Source organism: Myotis yumanensis, unplaced genomic scaffold, assembly GCF_028538775.1.
Source record: "Myotis yumanensis isolate MYYU_CA2020_CCGP unplaced genomic scaffold, mMyoYum1.0.hap1 SCAF_12, whole genome shotgun sequence".
NCBI classification, from domain to species: Eukaryota; Metazoa; Chordata; class Mammalia; order Chiroptera; family Vespertilionidae; genus Myotis; species Myotis yumanensis.
In genome coordinates, this window is record NW_027223763.1 from 3,496,043 (window position 1) to 3,505,894 (window position 9,852).

Genomic DNA, 9,852 nt, shown 5'->3' on the forward strand with positions numbered 1-9,852 from the left:
TGCTCTGAGTTCTCCGAGGCTCACAGTGCACTGCCCGTGTGGTCCAGGCAGACAGGGGCAAGAATGGCAACAGCCGAAATGGGCAGAATGTCCTTGTTATCGGCGGTAAAGCCACAGAAGGGAGAATGGTGGGTCCTGCTTGTGCTGCCGCAGCCCCGGCTGGTGAACAGAAGCTGACGTTCCTGTCTGTTGGGGACGGAGCCTGCGACAGGCCCGAGCTGGGCGTGCTGCACAGGGCCGCATACCTCCCAAGGCCGTGACACCAGCAAAGGGTGAAGGCCACTCAGCAGTCACCTCCATGATAGGTTCTCCGAGGGCCCTGGACACAGCGAGGCCAATGCCGACCAAGGGCACAGCAGAGGTGGGAGGACGGCGACTGCACCACATCTGCCTGTTCCCGGGTCACGGCGTGAAGAGCATCCCAAGCACGAGCATGTAATCCAGGGAGAGCAAAGCCTGCGATCATTCCGTCAGGATCCACTGCCCCAACATGACCCTGCGTTTTCACTTGGGTTAAACTGCTAACAGAATGTTTGTTGTGTCCTGGCCTGTTTTCCTCAGGGGTTAGAGCGTCGGCCCTCAGATGGAAGGGTCACGGGTTTGATTCCAGGCCCAGGGAACTTACTTCGGTTGTGGTTTGATCCCTGGCCCTGGTCAGGGCGGGTGTGGGAGGCAACTAATCGGTGGACCTCTCCCGTGGAGCTCTCTCTTTCCCCCACCCCGTCCTCCCTCCCTTCCACTCTCTCTAAAAATCAATGGAAAAAAATGTCCTCCCGTGAGGATTAAAAAAAAAAAAACAAGTTGTGTTCTTCAAAACCAGCAGGGGGCATGCAAGCTGAAATTAAAATAATAACAAATACTACACCAATAGCCAGTGCTATCGGTTTGTGTCCGGGCATTGTGCAAAAGAGTTACATGAATTAATTAGTTTAATAAATCCTTACAGCCCTAGCTGGTTTGGCTAGGTGGATAGAGCGTCGGCCTGCAGACTGAAGGGTCCTGGGTTCAATTCCAGTCAAGGGCACATGGCCAGGTTGTGCGCTTGATCCCCGGTAAGGAGCGTGCAGGAGGCAGCTGACCAATGATTCTCTCTCATCATTGATGTTTGTATCTCTCTCTCCCTCTCCCTTCCTCTCTGAAGCCGTCAGTCCTACATCCTTAGCACTGCCGAGGAGGCTGGAGAGGCTCCCGCCACCGCCACTGGGCTTGCCAGCCGTCAGCCCAGCTCAGGGCTTCTCTGTAGGAGTGCACTGACCACCAGGGGGCAAACCTGCGTTGAGCATCTGTCCCCTGGTAGTCAGTGCGCGTCATAGCGACCGGTCGTTCTGCTGTTCAGTCGATTTGCATATTAGCCTTTTATTATATAGGATACTAATTATTCCAAGTTAACTTCCCAGACAACCAAAGGGAACCCTTTAAATTCTAAATTTTTTGTGATTTAAATAGCAATCTTAGTTTTTTAAACACTATCTTAAGTGGAAGATGTGGGACATGGTTAAACGTTTTTCGATAGCTTAGCACTATTACTATGCAGCATCACCCTGCACTGTGATAGAATCCTGCCTCACCTCGCTGCCAGCCCCAGCACCCTTGGTGGCCATGGTCTGCCTCAGTAACACCTTTCTCCAGTCCTACTCGCCCACTCCCACCCCAACATGTGGCTCATAAAATGCTTTGGGTTAAGAAACCAAGTGCCTTTGTTATAAATTATTCTTTCAGTGTTTGCTTCAGCAGCACATACACTAACTTTGGAACGATACAGATTAGCCTGGTCCCTGCACAAGGATGACATGCACGCCAGTTCATGAAGCGTCCCATATGTATTTTTAAAATGTCACCTGAGTATATTTTTTCCATTAATTTTTAGAGAGAATGGAAGGGAGGAAGGGGGGGGGAGGGAGAGAGAGAGAGAGGGAGAGAGAGAGAGAGAGAAACATCGATGAGAGAGAGAAATACTGGTGGCTGCCTCCCACACGCACCCCAACCAGGGATTGAGCCTGCAACCTGGGCATGTGCCCTGACCGGGAATCGAACTGGCAACCTTCAGTGCACGAGATGATGCTCAATTGAGCCACACCAGCCAGGGCTAAAGGGCCTTTGTTTTTTGGAGCTCTGTACAGAGTTAGTTGTGGGTAAAGTGATACACTGTCTGGGGTTTGTATGAAGATAATGTGGGAGTGAGGGCTGGGGCTGGGTTGGCTGAGGCTGAGGCTGAGGCTGAGGTGGATGAGAAAGGCCAGGCTGTCCTGTCCAGTCCTGTGAGCTTCAAAGGGGAGGGAGTGGGTCTCCTTGCTTCTCGTTGCCTGCCCTGCCCGTGCTTAGTAAGAGCTGCGGACTTAAGTTGATCAGGAAAGAAAGGACACATTTTACCCTAAACAACCTGGGTAGGAAGCCCCTGCAATAACTATCTTTGACCACGAGAGGGCGCTGTGGGAACGGAAGCCCAGACCAGAATGGACCAGCCAGCCAGTCAGCCGAGACCAGCCCAGGTGCGGTGATGACAGGTGAGAAGGAACTGTCCTGACCAAGACTTAACCTTTGTGACCACGACATCATTGGATCCTCCCAGCAAACCCAGGACCAGGTGCTGTAAGAACCCCTGCTTCGCAGATGGGAAACCACGGCTCAGCGTTGGAAACGGTTTGTCCCAAGTCACCAAGGGAGAGGGGGGAGAGTAGAGCTTCCACTCCACTCTGACCCCCCTCCCCTCCCCTGTGCTGCCTGGCCATCTTTCCTCCGGGGTCCCTTCTAAATGGCCCCCTTAAGCTCAGAGAGGTTTGCCAGGCCTGCTCAGCAGGGGTGCATGGATGACTGCGGGAGAGGCATGGCCAGCGGCTGGGGAAGGAGCCGTGGACATGGGGAGGGAGGTCCCAGCCACAGAGCGGGGAGATCTGCCCGGGCCGCTGGCAGAGCCGCTCTGGGCGCCCGCCAGGTGTATTAATATCCTGCTGAGTCAGGGGGCTCTTGAGTGTCAGCATCACAAGACCCAGGGGCTGAGCCCAGCAGGACTATTCCTGACTCCGGTGCCCTGTCTCCCACCCGTGCCCCCTCCCCCTCCCCCTTCCCCCCAGCATCCGAGGAGTTGCCATGTGGCCCAGGGAAGTCACTTCACCTGACTGTACTCCCCAGTGGCCTGGGGCACGGGCGGGGCTAAGAAGCGAGAGCTGGGCTTCCAGAAAGTGCTGCCTGGAGGGCCTGCTGTGCTCCCAGCCCTGTCCTGGTTGCTGGGGGTCCTGCCCTGCAGGGGGCAGGGGTGTGTGTGTGTGTCAGAGTCCAGTGCTCACCGTCTGCCCACATGGGGCCCAGCCAGCAGCCACAGCGCGTCGTCGGCTGGCCAACAAGCTCCCCCGGGCATTTGAAATTGGGTCTTGGGGATCTGGTCCCATGGGTGGGCACTGGCTGGAGGGAGGAACGGCTGGACCTGGGGCGGTTCCACATGGGGGCGGCCATGACAGTAGAGGGGCCCCAGGAGAGAGGCTGCTCCTTCCCACCCCAGGCTCCCGGAGACTGCCCTGTGCCCCCGGCTGCACCCTCATTGCTCCAGCAGCCCCCACACGGCCCTGCACAGGCGGGTGGCGGGAGGATCCTTTGTGACCGCCCAGCTCTCGGAAGTGCCTTGTAAATGCTTTAAAAACGATTTACGCCTGGCCTGAGTGAAATACGCACGTCATCTCTGGAATAGTTTATTGATTTTTAGAGAGAGGGGAAGGGAGAGGGGGAGAGAGAGAGAGAAACATCGATTGGCTGCCTCCTGCAAGCCCCCTTCTGGGGACTGAGCCCACAACTTGGGCATGTGCTCTGACCAGAAGTCAAACCAGCGACCTCCTGGTGCCCAGGACGAGGCCCAAACACCTGAGCCACACTGGCCAGGGCTCAACCTTGATTCTACACTCATTCATTCAGTCAGTCCGGCATCTACAGCATTTGCTGAGTGAGTGGATAGATGAATAAGAGAATTTTATCCCCAGAGAATGCCTCTTCCCACAGCCTCACTCTCAGGCCCCTGCACTGGCCCGAGCTCCCCGCACCCCACGCTGTGATCGCTGAACATCGGCTCCTCCCAGACCCTGCCCACACTTGTCTGAGGGGCTCTGGCTCCATGGCCCTCTAGAGCCCTTATCAGTCACCCCACAGGCCCCAGAGAGGCCCGGCCAGGCAGCCTGCCCTCCCCGCCCCTCGCAGCCCCTATCAGGGGACACATTCCCAGCAGGCCTCCCTCACAAGGACGGAAGGTAAACCTGCCACTTCCGGCCACGTGGGGAGGGGCTCTCTGGGGGCAGGAAGGGGGCTGTGGCCACAGGAAGTGCCAGCCTTGGACTTGTGTCTTCGGGCAGCCTGAGAAAGCCGGGCGGGCCTGGATGGGACCCTCTCAGGGTGTGACCCCCACGGGGTGGGGCGGGGAGGCTGCAGGCCTGTGCTCGGTCCAGGGCTTCAGCTGGAGGCTGGGGCTGCCCTTCCTTCCCCTGGGCCGGGCCCTCAGCACCTGCCTGTGCACAGCTAAGCCTCAATTTTCTCCTCCTTAAATGGAGATACTGGCAGCTCCTGGCCTCCCGGGGTGCGGGGAAACCGGCAGTGTGTGCGGCAGGGGCTCTGTGCGGCCACACGGAGCTGCTGACACCTCCCTCCCTGGCAGTCACTCCGCCGTGGCAGCAGGTGGCCTCCAGCCTCCATCAGCAGCGCCCTGGGAACGAGATACGACTGGCATCCCCGTTCCCATTGTGAGGATGGAGGCCTGGGGCTCGGGTGGATGGGATCAGTGTCGGGGTCACACGGCTCTGAGCGGAGGGGCCTCCCATCTGTCTGACCTCCACTCAGAAGCTGTTCCACCACATCCGGTGCCTTCAGAGGCACCTCCTCGCCTGTCCCCATGGCTGCCGTCATCACGCCAGAGGCCTCGGCTACCCCAACCGCGGCCGCGGCAAGGTCTGTGCCGGGGCAACGTCACAGTCAGTGCAGGACACCGGGGCCCTGAGCCCCGGTCCTGCCAGACCCACCCAGGCCCCTCTGACCTTCGCACAGAGCCTTTCCCAGGCCCTGCAGACCACAGGGTCATGGGTTCCATTCCTGGCCCAGGGCCTGGTCCAGCGCACATACCTGGCTGGCAGGTTTGGGTCCCAGTTGTGGCATGTGCGGGAGGCAACCATCCGTGTCTCTCCCTCACGTTACTGTTTCTCTCCGTGTCTCTCCCCTCCCTCCCTTGTACCCACTAAAAAGTCAGTGGGAAAAAATACTAGCATCCTCAGGCGAGGACTCACAGCAACCAAAGGGGAGTGCCCTGCGGGACGGAGTCAGCGCTGTCCCAGGATATCGCGGGGTGGTTTCCCGTGAGAACAACCGGCGCCGTTTCCCACCTTCACGGTTAGAGGAGGAACAGCGACAACATCATCTTGATAGGTCGATGCTGAAGAAGGACTTTTAAAAGTTTCACATAAACTCACCTACAAACTTCTCGACAGCGTCCGCCTTCCTCGCGCCCCCTGAGTGGAGATCGGAGAAGCGCCGCGTCCCCTGGGCCTCGTCTGCTCAGCCGTGAGGGCTGCAGGTCCTCCTGGACCAGTGAGATTAGAAGAAACAAAGAAATTAAAAACACAGGGTGGGAGGAGAGAAAAGGACACACGGTATTTCAGGTATGACAGCTATATTGAAAACCAAAAAGGAGAGTTTAGCAAGACGCCCACATAGAAAATAACATACAAAGGGCAATTGCATGTTTATACACAGGGAGCAATTTGAAAATGTACCTTAAATAAGCGTGTGTGTGTGTGTGTGTGTGTGTGTGTGTTGCCCTGGACAGTGTGGATCAGTGGTTGGAGCCCCCCCGCCTCCCCTACCCCCAGCACATTGAAGGGTTCAATTCCTGGTCAAGGGCACATGCCTGGGGTGCAGTTTCCATCCTGGCCCCGGTCAGTCAGGGCTCGTGCGGGAGGCAGCCAATCGATGTATCTCTCTCACATGGCTGTTTCTCTCTGTCTCTCCCCTTCCACTCTCTCTAAAAATCAATGGGAAAAAAATAGCTTCACTCCTCGGGTGAGAATTTAAAAAAAAAAAAAAGTGTGTGTGTGTTGGGGGGAAGGGAGACACCCTTCCCAAGAGTGTGAACATTTTAAGTATCTGAGAATAAGGCTAAGGAAACAGGTAAGAATTAGGCAGAGAATCACAGCATTTCGTGCAAAGAGTTAAAGACGACGGAAAGGGCCGAAACCGGTTTGGCTCAGTGGATGGAGTGTCGGCCTGAGGACTGAAAGGTCCCAGGTTCGATTCCGGTCAAGGGCATGTACCTGGGTTGCGGGCACATCCCCAGTGGGAGATGTGCAGGAGGCAGCTGATCGATGTTTCTCTCCCATCGATGTTTCTGACTATCTATCTCTCTCCCTTCCTCTCTGTGAAAAATCAATAAAATATATTTAAAAAAAAAAAAAAAAAAGACGACGGAAAGGACGGCTCGTGCTCGCGGACGGGGAGACCCGGGAGCATAGACATGTCAGTTCACACACCGGCCCCGGTGCAGAGCCGTTCCCAGCCGGGCCGGGGCGTCTGAGAGGCGTGACCGGGGATCCTCAGCCTTCAGGCCCGCGAGGCCCCGGGAGGAGAATCCGGACGGGCCTCGCTCTTTTTCATACGCGGACTTAGAAACCGTGTGGATGTACTAAACACTCAACTTACTTCACGTGGTTAATTATGTTAGGTGACGGCCACCACGATTTAGAACAAACTGGCAGCGACTCAAGTGTTTAAAAGAAGGAGCGCTGGTCCTGCCACACGTGGGATCGCCGAGATGCGGACGCACAGACGCTGGTGCGGAAGGATGGTCACGCGGCTTCCGTGAGTGAAAACCGCAGGCCACAACACTACAGCGTGTCACCGCTCTTTTTGGTCAAAATACACCTATATCTTTGTGAACGCAGAGAAAAGCATCTGAAGGAATAACCACAATATTTTTGCTTTTCCTGTGTGTACTCGTTTCTTATTAGAGAAAACACATTGTTACGTAACCAAAAACCATAGTCATCAGGGAAAGAAATTCTTTAAAAAATTCACCCTGTTCTTTGGGAGGCTCTCAGGAGAATCATCACACGTGTGCGGCCCCGCTCCGGCCCCCTCCCCGCTGAGGACGAGAATTCCTCACTTCTAAGGGGGTGGGGAGCGGCCAGGCCACACGGGGAGGGCCAGTCCGTGTCTCTCCCGCCACCGCCTCTGAGCTAAGGTCCCCTAGGGCCCCGCTGGCCGCTGTCCCTCTGTGGAGGCTGCAGCTGAGCGATCAGGATTTGGGGACAACCTCGCCCCTGGTGTCTCCACCAGCAGAGCGGCCCCGGATGGAGAAGAGGCCAAGCCGGGCCTCGGGCCTCAGATTGCATCTCTGACCCCAGCTGGACATCTCTCCTGAGGCCGGGCCCCGGGCTTCGGTGGGGTTTAAGGCTCGCGCTGCTGCCAGGCCTCACAGCTGGGCTGCTGGTGGAAGGAGCTCTCTCGGGGCCCCAGCACGGCCCCAGTCAGAGCCCCGAGCTCCGGGCCTGGCTGGACGCCATCCCTTCCCCACCAGCCAGGCCACTAACCGAGGCCGCAGTGCAGGCTGCAGGCCAATGACCAGACGGAGGGACAGGCTCGGGAATTCTCCCAGGGAGACGGCATGTCCGGGCTGGGCCAGGGACCTGATGGCTTCAGGAGTGTGTGTGTGTGTGTGAACACATGTACACGTGTACATATTAGGGCTGTCAGATAAAATCCAGGACACACATGCATTTGAGTTTCAGATAATGAATAGCTTTTCAGTATAAGTATGTCGCCAATATTGCATCCTGCATGTTTACTTGCTAACTCTGGCGGGCCTGATGCATGGAAAGGTGTGTGCATGTGCAAGTGTGTAAGAGTACACAAATGCATGTGTGCATGAACATGTCCACGTAAGCACGTGGGAGGTGTGTGCACCAGATGCAGGTGGCGGTTTTAGGGTGGGTGTGAGCCCCATGTGTGGTCCCATTTTAGGTGTATGTATAATGGCACCTGTGTGGATGTGAACAGGCGTGCATCTACGTGTGTTTGCACCGAGCACATGAAGTGTTACATGCAGGAGTGTCTGCGTGTGCGCACGCTACAGAGTCTGAGAGCCGGAGGAAGCCCAGCTCCCCGGTGGGGAGCCCGAGGCCGGCCCTCGGCGAGGCTGGGTGTGTGCGCATGTGTGTGCACCAGCTCCACCTCGTGCCAGGCACCCTGGCCAGACTCATCGCGTCCCCACCGCAGCCCTCTGTCTGGAGGCCCCTCTCACACGGGAAGGACAGGTGGAGCGTGGCCAGGGCTCCTGCCTTGCCCTCTGTGCAGAGCTGAGCCTCGTGCGCTCCCACCTGGGTTACAGAAACGCTGGCCAAAGCACAGGCCAGATGTTGCTCCCCCATCCTCCCCCCACCCCCTCACCCCCCACCCTCTCCTGCCCCAGGAGCCAGATGGCGCTGATCCCGGAGTTCCTGCAGGTTTTAGCTCCTCCTGTCCCTTTCCTGCCCCTTCCGGACTTTTCCCCAGGAGGGAACGGGCTGGGGGCTCGAGGACTTTGTCCCGGACCAATTGCTGGGCTGGGCAGTGGCTTCCGCTGGCCAGGGGTCAGGGCCCCGGGATGGGGTCCGTGCAGACACCAGCACCCCAGGGGCTCCTTACACAGTGCTCTCCCCACACTGCCCAGAAGCCACTTGGCCGGGCAGCAGCCGGGTGCCCCAGGTGTGCCCCACTCACCCGGTGCGTCCCAGTCGCCCCTGAGCCTTGCTCCTCCTGCGGTGAAGGTGACAGCCAGCCGGCCCGACACCCCCACTGTGTCCCCAGGGCCACAGAACCGAAGGCACAGTCTGATGGCTTCCATGGCAGGAGCTCACTCCCTCAGCCTGGAGGCTGGCGTCCTTCTCCCTGGTCCTCACTGGCCCCCCTCTGTAAGTCGGCGCCCAGTTTTCTCTTCTCGGGACCCCGTCCTATGGGCTCAGGGCCCACCCCATGACCTCATTTTCACTTAATCAGCCCTTGACAGGGCCCCAGTTGCAAATACAGACCAATTCTGAGGTCCGGGGGTTAGGGCTGCAACATATGAATTTGAGGAGGGAGCCCATTTTACCCATCACACCCACGATGGGCTGGGCGAGGGCTTCTCCCACTCCGCCACCATCCCCGGAACCCCAACTTCCTGCTCTTTATTCTGACAAATGAGACCTTTCCTGGAGGCCAAATGGAGACACACTGCGGAGATCCAGGTGGGGGGCCTCGTCCGGCCTTCTGCCCCCACCTGGAGAACCGCTTTGGACCGGAGGGGCCACTCTGGGCCCCTGCTGCTCTGCCCCCTCCGTATCCCTGGACCTGCAGTTCAGGGAAGGTCCCTCAGTTCCTGGGGTACTTGGTGTGGCCCCGACACCCTCTCTGGGCCCGTGTCCCCATTGGTGACGAGAGGCTGCTGGGCCGGAGGATTCCAGAGCCCCAGGTTGGATGGTGGCGTTGGTCCTGGGCGGGGCATGGAGGTGGTGGCCACAGTGGCGGGCGGGGTGGATGGTGCCAGGCACCTGAGCCAGTTCTGAGCATCACGAACACATTGAACACATCGCCACAAACCCGGGGGCTTCAAGCAGCACCCATGCATGGTCTTACCTGCCGTCTGGGGCGGGGAGTCCACACCGGTCTTGGTCTTGTGGGGTGAGGCCGGGTGCGGGGCTCTGGCTCCTTCCGAGGCAGGGGTGGGGGGTGAGGGGATCTGGCTGCGGCCTTTCCTGCGGCGGGAGGCGCCTGCACCTCCTGGTCCGAGGCTTCTTCCTCCACCGTCAGAGCCAGCGGAGCCTCACATGGCGGCGCCCTCTCCGCCGGGAAGGACTGATGATCGGCCCACCT

The 9,852-nt window shown here is 58.2% G+C and overlaps 1 non-coding gene across 1 annotated transcript; it reads left to right on the forward strand.

Moving 5' to 3' along the window:
* The first annotated feature begins 1,718 nt into the window (after positions 1-1,718).
* On the forward strand, positions 1,719-1,824 carry LOC139021395 (U6 spliceosomal RNA). Its single transcript, XR_011473498.1, has one exon. It is a non-coding gene; the product is annotated as a U6 spliceosomal RNA (small nuclear RNA).
* Positions 1,825-9,852: the final 8,028 nt, after the last annotated feature.